This window comes from Cornus florida, unplaced genomic scaffold, assembly GCF_030987335.1.
Source record: "Cornus florida cultivar Cherokee Brave unplaced genomic scaffold, ASM3098733v1 CherokeeBrave_3.0.0_Hap2_Chr10, whole genome shotgun sequence".
NCBI lineage: Eukaryota > Viridiplantae > Streptophyta > Magnoliopsida > Cornales > Cornaceae > Cornus > Cornus florida.
The window spans coordinates 82,795,005-82,804,071 of NW_026775580.1; the positions used below are offsets into that span (position 1 = coordinate 82,795,005).

The 9,067-nt window shown below is 38.8% G+C and overlaps 1 pseudogene; it reads right to left on the bottom strand.

The window, feature by feature from the left end:
* Nucleotides 1-1,857: 1,857 nt before the first annotated feature.
* On the bottom strand, nucleotides 1,858-1,955 carry LOC132280486 (small nucleolar RNA R71; annotated as a pseudogene).
* Between the last annotated feature and the right edge of the window lie 7,112 nt (nucleotides 1,956-9,067).

Below are 9,067 nucleotides of genomic sequence, written 5' to 3' on the forward strand. Positions count from 1 at the left end.
TCATGCCCTTAGCTTAGTTGTAGTGTAATTGCCTTAGTTGTTAGATGGGAGGACAATCCATGCTTGTTGTTTGATGTTCCATACTTATGAATGCAAGTAGTATTATTCTCTAACCATGTGATGTGTTTGGATTGTGAGCTTAAAGGAATGATTAATGACTTAGTTTGATGTATTATGATATTCACTAGGTTGCTTAGACAATATATGTTTAATTGGTCATCCATACTTGTTGAAACAATCAATCACACACTCTAAAATTGCAACACACGTGTCCCCTCATTAATTATGCATTGAGTGTCTAGAATGGTGATGTTTAGTGGTGACCTCTAGACCCCAAGACCTCACTCTCTTGTTTTCTCTAAATTTCATTTAATTTGTTAATTCTACATTGAACTTGTTTAGTTTAATTTGTAGTCTACTCAACCAAACACACCATCTCGTGATCATTCAACCTACTAACCCTATACATTGTTTCCATTACACGTACGCCTAAAAATCCCTTGGGACGATCCCTACTCACCTTAACTATCTTTTTAGTTAGAGGTAGTAGTGGCATTAATAAATTTAAAACTTGGCCACACTATTTTATTGCGAATTTGGGTGCAACTAACGGCTTCACACCAAGTTTTTAGCGCCGTTGCCGGAGATTCAAATTGGTAACGCCGTGTTTTAGAAACAAATAGGAATTATTACTTTTTGATCGTGTCTTTACTTTAATTCTCTTTCTTGCTACTTATTGTGTTTGTTCATATTTGATTAGGTGAAATGAGCAAAGGAAGTTGAGTAAAGGAGAATGGAAAGCAAGGAAGCCAAATGAAGCTAAGCAAAAACTAAAAGGAGCTAAAATTTAAAATTTGCAAAACATAGCAAGGCTTGAAACTTAAAAATGAATTGAAATTGCTTAAGGACCCTTTGTGAGATCTTTCTAACTCAATCTCTAGTTAAATCGTCGGCCCGGGTGGTGGCAAATTTTTTAATTCTTAGATAAATCGTGAGCCCACGTGAAGACAATTTACTTTTCTTTGCATGTTGTTCAAGCATGGGAGTATGGGACCAATGTATGTGGAGAATGTTTGTTGATTGATTTGTTGTGGGGGTGAAGTAATTGTTATTTGCTTGTTATTTGTTTAGCTAGTGTATGCATGGTCGTATGTCATTAAATCCTACTCTTGTCCTTCCTAATTTGCATCTTGAATCGGTTGTTCGTAATCCTAGGGGAAGAGGTAGTTCTCATCACTTCATTTTACCAATGGAGGAATTGAATGACGACCATGTGGAGGACTTTGGTCACATAGACCAACAAGGCATCCTCTACCCTAATGTGCATCATGAAAATATTCAAGTACCATTAGGCATGCCTAGACCATTCATCCCACCACAACAATAATGCCAAATTCCAATGGGAATGCCTCGGCAAATTTTTGCTCCACAACCTCCCATTATGCAAGGCAATCAAGGTGTTCGAGTAGCACCGCCGGTTGTGAATCCTCCTATGCTTTAAGAGACCATTATGTGCCTAATGAATACAATGCAGCCATTTGCATTCAATTGCCCTCATTTAGAGCACATCACTATGAGATTAAATCGTAAACCATTCAAATGCTTCCCAACTATCATGGACTTCCAAGTGAAGAACCTTACAAGCATTTAGATAAGTTTCTTGAAATGTGTTCCACCATGAAATACACGGACATGCCGGAAGAGGTTTTAAGACTTAAACTTTTTCCTTTCACCCTTAAAGATAAGGCAAATTATTGGTTCAACAATCTTAGGCCTTTCTTGATAACTTCTTGGGCAGAAATGCAACAAGAGTTCTTAAAGAAGTACTATCCGGTTTCTAAGACCAATGCCATGAGGACTTCCATTAGAGAATTTTCTCAAGGGGATGGGGAAATGTTTCATGAGGCATGTGAAAGATTTAATGATTTGCTTAGAAAATGCCCACATCATGACATACCTAAGTAACAACTAGTTTAATATTTCTTCGAAAGTTTGCCGGATAGTCACAAAGGTATGGTTGATGCATATATGGGCGCTTCTTACCTTGGTAAGCATGAGAATGATGTGTGGCAATTGTATGAAAACATGAGTGAAAATTCAATGCATAGATCTTTATCCTCTAAAAATGGTAGAAATCTAGGTAGAAAGAAGAATGTTAGCTTATATCAAGTTGACAATTCCAATGACATAGCCGCCGAGATGAAATCTTTATCTCAAAGGTTTGATCAATTTTTGATTAACCAAACTTCGGTGAATCAAGTATCTTCCACCCCTAATCATGTTCATCATCGTGCATCCAATGAATCATGTATGACTTGTTCAAGTGTTTTACATTCTACTTCCAATTGTCCCCATGAACATGTGCCAAATGAAAACCATGAGCAAGTCAATGCTACATTTGTCAACCAAGGGAATAATCCCTATGGCACTCATTACAATTCAAGTTGGAAGAACCATCCAAACTTCTCTTGGAAAAGCCAAGGGGAAGGCTCAAACCTCCCTAAGGTGGTTTTCAAAACAAGTATGTTCCACCTCCAATGTAAGGCCAAGGTTCCCAAGGTTTTAGATCATCATCATTTCAATCGCATGGTAATTAATTCTCTAATTCTCATTTTCCTAACCAATCGTCATATTCTCAAGGAAATTCTAGGAATCCCGCTTTTGAGAAAAAAGTGTTGACCGCTCTAGATACTCTAGAGGCGAACACTCAATTGCTTCATTCCCATTCCCAATCTATTGCCAAGCTAGAAACCCAAGTAAGGCAAATAGCTAGTACTTTGAATGCTAGAGAGAAAGGGAAAATGCCTTTGAATGCACCACCACAGAAACAATGTGTTGTGGAGACTCATTCCTCATCGGAAGGTCACACAATCGAATATGTCAATGCGGTGACAACCTTGAGAAATGGGAGAATTATGGACAACCAAGTGAGTATGTCCAATGAAGAGAGTGAACCGGTGCAACTAAAAGTTGACACCCGTCTCGTTTCACATCCTATTCCTCCTTCATTGCATGTGCATGACCCCTTTATGTAAAAAGTAATGGAAAATGATTTGAATAAAGTTTTGAAAGATGATTTGAAAAATTCTTGTGATAGTTTGAAAAATTCTTGTGTTGAAAATTCTTCAAAGAAAAGACCAAAACTAATGAAATCATTGATGTGTTTAGGCAAGTGAAGATCAATTTTCTACTTTTAGATGCAATGAAGCAATTTCCGGCTTATGCTAAATTTTTGAAAGATCTGTGCACCCAAAAAAGGAAGAACAAAAGCCAAGCACCAAGAAAAGTGGTCTTGACCGAGTAAGTGAGCTCCATTTTACAACATAACACTCTTCCAAAGTTTAAGGACCCCGGTTCACCTACTATTTCTTGCATCATTGGTGACCATGTCATTAATTAGGCTCTTCTAGACTTAGGAGCAAGTGTCAACCTTCTTCCCTATTCAGTGTATGTCAAATTGGGCTTAAGAGACTTGAAACCGACGTCGGTAGTTTTACAACTTACCGACCGATCCATCAAAAAGCCCGGGGGTATAATTGAGGATGTTTTGATAAGTTCTTCTTCCCCGTTGATTTCGTTGTCATAGACACGGAACCAGTTCCGAACCCCAAGAGCCAAATTCCTGTTATCCTTGGCCATCCCTTCTTGGCAATCGCGAATGCCAACATAAATTATAGGACGAGGATAATGAAATCTCATTTGGGCATATGAAGGTGAAGTTGAACATCTTTAATCCGACCCCGAATTCCATAAACAAGCATGAAGAAGTGTGTGTTGTTGAAAAATGCATTGCCAATGAATTTGATAAAGTTAAAGTCTTTACTTGATATTGAACATTCCCATGGATTGCTTACCAAAAAGGATTCAAAGAAAATTGCTTCAAAAGCAAAGTTTGAAAGGGCATGGAAGCCCAAGAGTTGTTTTGACCAAGGACCATCAATGTCTTTTGATCAAAATCCAACAAGTTCCTTAAAGAACCATTTGTTGGATGGGGTTCAAAGTGTTTGTCACCATCTAACACACCCACTTCACTTTGCCCAGAATTAGTTGCTAAATGTTCCAAAATGACTCTTGCGACTCCAAGCTCACTTCTCAATTCTTGCAGACGAGATACTGAACGCAAAGACGGATCCAATTTAGGCCTTTTTTTTTTTTTTTTTTTTTCCCCCCGGTTGGGGTGGGGGTGAGTTATGCCTGAGTTGGCCTCACAAGCTTTAGGGTTTTTTTTTTTTTTTTTTTTAGATATATATGATATGATTTAAAAATTTTACACCCCCTAAAATTTTTCTTTTCTAAAAACCTCTCTAATTCTTTTTTTCTCTTCTTCTTCTTTCATTCCCTTCAAAAAAATTGTATTCCCCTTACAAACGAATGTTTTCATAATCTATGATTAGGAAATGTTGTTCCTTCACATAGTAGTTAAAGTAGGTAGGTGAATAGTCCACGCTAACCGCAGATAGGTTATAGTTAGCTAAATTTGTATAACATCTTTATTTAAACTTTGAACTGAATGAATGTTATTGCGTTCAGTTCATTTGAAAACAAAATAAGTTAAAATCCTAAAGTTGATTCAATTGACCATAGTATAATGATTGTGGCGAAGTCAAAGCCCTAAGATTTCCCCTCTATGATAATTTAATTTAGTTTAATTTGCTTTAGTTAATATTTTGTTTAATTCAAGTTTGTTAAATCGTGACAACCAACAAACTCAATAATCAAGTTTTCTGTAAATCATACGACTAATTTAAAGGCTAATACCAAATCACATCTCTCTGTGGATTCGACATCCTCTTTGCATAGAGCTATATCCTACACGATATCGTGCGATTGCGAGAGACACATTACTCATCCTGACTAGGCCCCGGGACATATAATGGCGACCCGACGGGAGAGTGATGTGATAGCTCCTCTACTGGAAGCTGCTGCTCCTGGTCTATCTCCATATGTACCGCAGCCGCCGGTGCGTCTACCAGATCATCTGCTGCTATTGTTGCTGCCATCTCTGCCTCCTCAGCCTCTGCAGCCTCATCTGCTGCTAGGATAGCGTCATCCTCCAGGCTCCTGATAAGAGCATTGTAACTCTTGTTCGAGTTCTTCTTGCCGTAGCGGCAAGCCCCGGACTCGGAACACTCATATTAGAGGAAAGGGTAGCGTTGGTCTCGTAGAATCTGTGTGATGAGATGAGCAAATGGAAGATACTTAGCCTGCTTGGGGTTTGCCTTACTAATGTAGTCTATGTATAGCTTCATCATGACACTCCAATAGAGTGCCGAAATGGAGAACCACTACTTGGTGTAGAAAGCATATAGGGCTGCTAGGAAGTCAGAACACCGCTAGATCTTATGCCCCACCATATATATATTTCAGTACAAGACTGAATCGAATAACCATAGGTCGTCGGGAAGATAAGTCCTGGTGGCGAAAGTCTCGCCAGCTGCATAATGGCCAGTAAGGGCAATGGCCATGTCTGCATCAGAAGGCCTCCTCAGAACAGGATAATCAAGTCCTGGAGGGCAAACATGGGGGCACCAAGAAGATGTAGCCAGAGTGTCAATGGTGATGCGGATGGGATATCCATCAATAGTAGTCTGCAGTTCTGACGGATTACCCGGGGCCTGCCGGAGGTTTTGGAAGAACAGCCGAACCAGCCGCGGGAACACTGGATAAGCAACGGGCGCCAAAATGGCTAGAATGCCGCGCCGCTCTATGTCATCAAAAGCTGCCCGGGTCAAGACTGACCAGGAGAAGAAAGATATATCAAATACTGACTCATTGGATACGGATATGCTTCTGAACTTCCAAACAGGTCGATCTCGGACCTGGCCAGGCTGTGCCGGTGGTGGAGAAGGAGAAGATATATACTCATCCTCATCGGGATGAGATGAAGATGCAGAAGCGGTAGAGGTAGAGCAGTCAGACTGAGCCGGAGCTGGCTCCACATACTCCTGTAACTGGTCAGGCTGCTCAACCTACTCTGGAGCTGGATCCCGAACATGAGAAGGTCCTGCCTGGTCCTCTACTCGCTGTTGTACCCTCCTCGGATACTGTCACCGTTAATCGCCTGTTGTTGGATAGAGGCTGGTGAGAGCAGATTCTTGGGTCCTGAGTTTATCAGGGATACTTTCGAGAAGATAGCTCTTATTAGGGATCGCATGCGTACTGCCGAAAGTAGGCAGAAGAGCTATGCTGATTATTGCACTCGAGCATTGGAGTTTCAGGTTGGGGATCAGGTTATACTCAAAGTGTCTCCTATGAAAGGTGTAATGCGCTTTGGGAAGAAAGGGAAGTTGTCTCCACGGTTTGTCGGTTCATTCATGATTACGGATCGAGGTGGAGCTGTATTTTTATAGGTTGGCATTGCCGGATAATTTGGATCGCATATACAATGTGTTCCATGTTTCAATGTTGCGGAAATATTTCTGCGAGATGATGATCGGTATCAGCATATCGATGTTGGGGAGTTTGAGTTGCAGCCGGATCCAACTTATTCGGAGCCACCGTATCGTATTGCCTACCATTGGGATCAAATCCTTTGTAATAATGTTATTTTTTTTTGAGTTCGTATCCAATGGAGTCATCACAATGAGGCTGAGTCTACTTTGGAACGGAAGGACGTCATTCGCTCGCAGTTTCCTGCATTACGGGAAGAAGGTAAGAGCGAATTCCAAGGACGGAATTCCTGTTGTTAGGGGGGAAGAATGTAATACCCCTAATTTAACAAGGATAATTCTGGATTTTATTTAATTACTTAAATTGTGTTTTATTGATTTAGTTGTGAATTTGTTGATTTCATTATGAATTATTTAAATGACTTGTTTTTGTTTGATTATTTTATTTAATTATTTATTTAATTGGGTTTTAATTATTGGATGTAATTGTTTTCTTTAAATAGAATTAATTATTTTTCTTGAAATTGATTTAATTGTTAAATGATTTAATTTAGTATAAATGAATTTTCTATAAATAGAGTTTTATGTTAGTAGGATTAATTAAAGGTTTTGGTTTTAGAAGTCACGTATGTAGCCAACATAATTAAGCATTAATTAGGTTTCATATGGGCCGACTAAGGATTTAGTTTAGGGTTTAAATTAAATTAGGGTTTTGTGTAAACTTATAAACCTATAAATATATCTGTATAAGGCTGTCAAGGGTTTGAAACCCTAACCACGTTATGGAGGCAGAAGAAACAGAGAGGAGGAAAACCAAAGGGGCGCCGAGAAAACTTAGAAGAAAGACGTTGAGATTTCTGAACCGAGTCTCACAGGCAAGTTTTATAACTAGCTCTACCTCTTTGACCTGTGTTCTTTGCATCCCTAACACAGATGAAATAAGGATTAAAACAAATCTGGTTCGCATGCTTGCATTGTTTAATAAACATATGTTTATGATCTATTAAATTGTTTATTTTACAGTGTTGTTGTTTTACTGTTTTGTTTTACTTAATTCATGATTTTAATGATGTCAATTGATGGATTAAGAATTTTAATAGTTTTAATCAGCAAAAAATTTGGTTTGGAGGATCAACACAGCCGGACACCGCCGGAATTGGAAAAATGACGCACAGGGGAATGAGCCTGCTCTATTTCAAGTAGAGCAGGCTCAATTAAAAAGTGGAGCATGCTCTACTTTGTAGTAGAGCCGGCTCTACTTGGTAATGGAGGCGGCTCCACTTTGGGGGGAGCCGGCTCCTTTGTGGGTTTTCATTTTTTTTGGTTTTCTGCGAGACTGCTAGTTACTGTGCTTGGGTTAATGGGTTTCCAGGGGCAACTGAGAGTTTAATTAGAGGTTCTCAGTGATGTTTAAATTCTACTAAAACTGCAGAAGGCATGAAAATACATATTATACCATAGAAGGTTAGTAGAAGGGACGTTATGAAACTGTTAAGAAAGTTTACATGGTTGCCTTGTGCGGATGATTCAAGTTGTTTAATTTTAATTTAGCAATTGAATTAAGAGTTTGATATGTAAATCATATAACAGGGGTATGGGATTAAGCCTATTAACTAATATAAATTCAGTTAATACTTAATAAGGAACTAGTTGATGGTTACCAAAACAATTGTTTATATCAACTTGTGGGATGTTGTGGAGTAATTACAAGTAAGTATGTAGATACTGTTAATGTTATTATTATGCTTATTGTGAGTTACAGGATGGTTATATTTATTCTCTGCATTTAAAATTTGTTAGAGAATCAGGTACTGGATGTATTGAACAAGCATGCTGGTTAAACATTCTTGTTATGCTTATGATTGGGTATGTTTATATTGATATGATATGCTGTCATATATATATTATCAATTCTGGATGGATGTTTTGTATGCACCGGTATGGGACGGTGACATACTAGTGGGATTAGCTTAAAAATGCTAAGTTCTAACTACTCTGGAATAAGGGATGGATTAACTGCAAAAGTTAAGTCCTACCTGTCTTCTGTGTCAGATCAATAAATAATTGAGTGACACTTTGGTTTGGAATGGAATTTAAATATATTTTTATGATGCCACGATATGAGCCTGAGTCTCAGAGTCGTTGGTTAGGGAGCGTATATGCATTGGGATGCATAGCTGGCTATGATGGTTGGATGTGTACCCTACTAGGACTAGGTAGTCATGCCCACCTTTGGATGCGTTTTCCCATGGTGCCTACTAGTCAAGTTGAGACGGGCCTGTAGTCCAGTGAGAGTCTTGTAGTGTGATTATATATATATATTTATCTACGGACTATTAGCTATTGTTGGATTGGTTAGGATGTACATGCGTATCGGGTCTGTGCTTGGGTAGTAGTAGTATAAAACTTGCATGTGGGCCTGACCCACTCATCATTTTTTCAGGTATCGGACATTTCCAGTCTAGAGCTTGTTCGTGCTGAGCAGAGACGACCTTCCATTCTACCGACGATGTAGGACTTCTTTCCAAATATTAGATTTGGATTTTATTTTCAGTTTTTGCTTTCATTCAGTTTGGGATTTTTTTTTACTAGGCGTCCACTAGCGATGGATTCCCGAGTTGTTAAACTGATGGAGTTTTGGATTATCAGATTCTAAGTATTTAATTATAAAGGATTTT